Genomic DNA, 5,433 nt, shown 5'->3' on the forward strand with positions numbered 1-5,433 from the left:
AAACCACTTATTTATTTATTTATTTTTTTTGTCTTCAATGTCTTTTATAATGATTTTATTTTCATTTTTTTTTTTTACCCATGTTCTAAATGTTTTGACCATGAACAGGCTCGGGGCATATTTTGAATAGGTACGGTTCTATGAGCAAGAAGTTTACTTCACAAGCACAAGGTTTCAGATTCTATTCCATTGCATGGCACCCCTGAACAAGTGTCTTCTACTAGGGCTGACCAGTGCTTTCTAAGTGAAATTTGGTAAACAGAAACTGTACAATCACGTGTGTGTGTGTGTGTTTTTGTGTGTGTGTGTGTGTCTGTGTGTGTGTGTGTGTGTCTGTGTGTGTGTGTGTGTGTGCATCATTATCATCACAATCATCATCAGCAGCAGCAATAATCATTTAATGTCCATTTTCCATGCCAGCATAGATTGGATGATTTGATAGGATCCGACGAGTCCCACGACTGTGTTGAGCCAATGTTAGCTTTCGCATGGTTTCTACAGCTGGATCATCATCATCATCATCATCATCATCGTTTAACATCTGCTTCCCATGCTGGCATGTGTTGGATGGCTTGACACGGAGCTGGTCAGCTGGGAGCTGCCCAAACTCCAATTGTCTGTTGTGACATGGTTCCTATGCTTGGATGTCCTTCCTGGCACCAACCACTTTACAGAATGTACTGGGCACAGCTTTTTCATGGCACCAGCAGTAATGAGGTTGCCATGTAACTTGCAAAATGAGAGAAGAGAAGGAAAAAGCTCCCTTGACCAAGTGATTGAGTGTATTGGAGGGGTGATGGATGTGGCCTTATGTGTGTGTATTTGTCTTTATTTATTTCCATATTGACACTGCTTAGGCAGCAGTAATATTTGTTTATGCCCTGCACAAACAAATTGTCCAAACGTTCTGTGACTTGGCATGCAGATTTCAGTGGAATAAAGCACTTCACTTGAAAACAAGTAAGAATTAGAGTCGAGAATGCTTCCAGTTGAAGAATACTCACTCAAAATGTTTCATCCAACCCATGTCAACATGAAAAGAAAGAAGTGGTGTCATTCCATTGGTGTCCACTTCTTATCAGTCTACTACCAGATGAAAGCCTCAGCATGCTGTTGCTAATGTGTCTTATGTCACCTGTATCTATGCCACCTGTCCACACTGGCTGATTGCAAGATATTGGTCAGAATGTTCTTATAATAAGATGGCTAAGGATTAACCCTGGCTAATCAGCACCAATGAATAAAGACATACTTCCATGTATTTAATCCATTTATTACAGCCTTTGTTATTTCAATTAATTTTGAAAACAATGAAAAATTTAGTAAAATTATTTTATTATTATTTACCTGGTGTTTAGAACTGAAATTTAGATAAAATTTTGATGGAATATTTTTAATTTAAATCACTTTAAAGCTGGAAGCACATATCATAGAACTTGGGGCAATCTTAGACAGATTGGTATCAAAAGATTTAATTCATTTGTTCACAGAATATAAGAACTATGATTGCCCTGAAACTACTACTACTGCTGCTGCTGTTGTTGTTGTATATTCCTGGATTAGCTCTGATAAATCTTTTGCCTTAACCCTTTCGTTACTGTATTTATTTTAGATGCTCTGAGTTTTTTTCAATTACATTAAATATAACAAAGAATTTAGTAAAATAACTTAGTTATCATTAAGTCTTTCATTCAAGACCTACCACAAGTATCACCCCCAGAATTGTGGTATTGTGCATCAAGAATTTATCCCCCAAGGCCAGATCGTCAATCAAGTGTTCTATTGAAGCGTCTGAAGGAGGACATTCAGCAAAACCGGCCAGATCTGTGGAGCGTGAAGAATTAGATTCTTCACAAAGACAATGCCATCCTGTCACCAAGCTCTCCTCACTTGTGAGTTCTCACCAAAAACAATAAGGTATCACTTCTACAGCTGCCCTATTCACCAGATTTAGTCCCTGTGGATTCGTATTTCTTCCTCAAGATCAAAATACAGCTCAAGGTCACTGTTTTAACACTGTTGTTGAGATCAAGAGCGAATCACAGAAGGTTCTTGACTTGTTTATGGAAATTGACTTCCAGGTCAGATTCCAAAAGTGGCAGGAATTCTGGGATCAGTGTATTGCTGCACAAGGGGAAGTTGATGTTAAAACTTAGGTAAATAAGTTATTCTTTTATTAAACATAACTAGTCCAGGAACTTGTTGATACCACCTCGTAGAAGCAGCTTGTATAGGGCTCAGAGGACTAGATACAACATGGGTAGTGAACCATGAAGTGAACCATGAAACTAGCAACCTCCAAGTAGTAGACATTCTTGTAATAACATAGAAAAAGCTGGCAGCACATCTATGGACCAGGAACTGGACTGTGTCAGTGAGCGACTATTTACCATTTTGTTTTATCTTCTGCTTGTTAGAGTCACTGAACTTTGGTTGTGCTGAGACACTATCTTGAAAGATTTCAGTTGAAGGAATCAAACCCAGTTGTTATTTTTCTTTTTAAGCCTGATATTTATTCTATTGATGGCTAATGCTGAATCACTCATTGACAGTGACATAAACCAACATTGGTGGTCACAAGATGAGTATGGGATAAACAAAACACACACACAATTATGATGGGCTTCTTTTAGTTTCCATCTGTCAGATCCACTCACGAGGCATTGGTTGTCCCAGGACTATAATAAAAGACATTTGCAGTAGGACTGAACCCAGAACCAGTTGGCTGGCAAGTCGACTTCTTTATTTCATGAAGATTGGCCATGAAGGCCTTACATAGAAGAAAGGAAGCTGCGGGCTGGACAGTAACACAAATGAGATGAAACGATAAACAAAGTATGGTATTGATGAGAGGAGCAACGACACCCGCCGATCGATTGCCCCTCGGAAACACTTTTCTTTTTTTCTTCTTTCTTATTAACAAACAATTATAATAACATAAATTGAGGTGCTGAGTCTCATTATCCATCATCCCTAATCAGATCCCTTGCTGCCTGCAGTCAATCCTGCAGCATCAGTTTGGGGACCCAGAACAGAAAATTATATTCCTCCTTAGAGAAGAAATCAATTATTTCATAAAACTCGCTCTCTTCCATTACCTCCGCAGCCACCTACAGAGGCCAATCGATGCAGGTCAGGACCACCAGTTCCCTGCAAAACCATTTAGAAAGCTTTCTACAGCCCCTCCCTTGAGATAGAAGACCACAAATTCTTCATTATTTTCACTGAGAGGGGCCATGGCTTCCTCTGTCAGTAGCACAATTCCCACTGATGAAGCCTCTCGCACTGATGGCACACATCCCACCGGCAGAGCATCGGTCTCTGTCAGCAGCACAGCAACTGTCTCCCGTTTCCTTTTTTCCTTTTCCTTTTTGAGGTTGCAGGAGTCGGGACCTCCATCAGCACACCCAGTGGGTCCTCTTCCTCTCCCACAACCTGTGTGTCCCCTGCTCACTTTTCTCTTTCTTTTCGTGGAGGCAAGTAGACTTATCACACAGCCACACCTGTGCCTGTTTGTTTTACATATTTAATACTGATTTCAAATAGTGGCACAAGGCCAGCAATTTCAGAGGAGGAGCTTATTTGATTACATCAACATCCCCACTCCCAGTCCTCAACTGGTACTCATTTTATCGACCCCACCCCAAAAAAGGATGAAAGGCAATGTTGCCCTTAGCATAATTTGAACTTGGAACATAAAGGTGGACAATATTCCACTAAGCATTTTACTCAGCAAGGATAAGATTCTACCAGCTTTCCACCTTATATTGTATTATAGGCAGAGGGTGCACTGTGCTCTGTCTGTCTATAGTTGTGAACTTCACCGATTCCACTTTATATTGGGTGTATTGGGCACAAGGCCTACAATTTCAGGGGAGGGGGTAAGTCAATTATTTCGACCCCAGTGCTCAGCTGCTATTTATTTTATCGACCCCCAAAAGAATGAAAGGCAAAGTCAACCCCAGTGGGATTTGAACTCAGAACATAAAGACAGATGAAATGCCAGAAAGCATTTTGGCCGGTGTGCTAACAATTCTGCCAGCTCACCACTTTCTATATTCTATTATTCTTCTAGTCTTGTTGTGGTCATTTGACTGCAGCCATGCTGGAGCACTGCCTTTAGTCAAATGATTTGACTCAGGACATATTCTTTGTAAGCTTAGTACTTATTCTTTCAGTCTCTTTCACCGAACCGCTAAGTTATATGGACATAAACACACCAACACTGGTTGTCGAGTGATGGTGGGTGGGGGCACAAACATAGACACACAAACATATACAAAGGCTTCTTTCAGTTTCCATCTACCAAATCCACCCACAAGGTTTTGGTTGGCCCAAGGCTACAGAAGGAGACATTTGCTCAAGGTGCCACACATTGGCACTGAACCCAGAACCATGTGGTTGAGAAGCAAGCTTCTTATTTCTTTATTGCCCACAAGTGGCTAAACATAGAGGGGACAAATAAGGACAGACAAAGGGATTAAGTCGATTACATCAACCCCAGTGCATAACTGGTACTAATTTAATCAACCCCAAAAGGATGAAAGACAAAGTCGACCTCGGCGGAATTTGAACTCAGAACGTAACGGTAGACGAAAAGCGCTAAGCATTTCTCCCGGCGTGCTAACGTTTCTGCCAGTTCGCCACCTTGAAGCAAGCTTCTTATCACATAACCAGCTTCTTACCACATAGCCACACTTGCACCTGTGTCTATTTAATATCAAACAGGATGAGCCTTAGTAAACTTATCAAAAATTTGTTTCAAGTATTTGTCAGTGAAAGCAAAAAGTGGCTGAACCTAACCTTTGTCTTCTTCTTCATATGTATGGTTTCCAAAGGAAATATTAGCAAATCTTGTGAGAGATAGAATTTGCGGGAAAGCAGTACATTTACATTGTTTAGGAATGGTTTAGGTTTCTGTCTCTTTGGAATGTATATCCCAAGTTTAGAAAACGTTGGAGAAGGCAATAAAATTGTTAAGGTGACTGTCCATGATGGATATAAGAGTGTAACTATAAAAAAGAACCTGCTTATCTTTTATCATTTACTTGTTTCAGTCATTGGACTGTGGCCATGCTGGGGCACCACCTTGAAGGGTTTTAGTTGAACAAATTGTGGTATGACGTCAGTGTCTGGGGAGGCTGACCGGAAGGGCGAGTCGACCGGAAGGGCGAGTCGACCGGAAGGGGAAAAAGGGCAGAGGGAGCCTCGATCGGGATTCGTGCCCTTTTCGAACGGGGCTGCGGTCAGGACAAGACGTGTTAAGCGACGGTCTAGGCTTGGGAAGGTTTGGGAGAAGCAGCTGCTATTCCTGGTGTACTTTGGGTCGGGGCAAGCTTCAAGGATCGGATACCGCAAGACGGACTCGCAGTCGAGGAAAGGAAAACCGAGGTAAGGCGATTACATCTACTCGTACGCACACACCACACAAAT

Source organism: Octopus bimaculoides, chromosome 16, assembly GCF_001194135.2.
Source record: "Octopus bimaculoides isolate UCB-OBI-ISO-001 chromosome 16, ASM119413v2, whole genome shotgun sequence".
In the NCBI taxonomy this organism is placed as follows: Eukaryota; Metazoa; Mollusca; class Cephalopoda; order Octopoda; family Octopodidae; genus Octopus; species Octopus bimaculoides.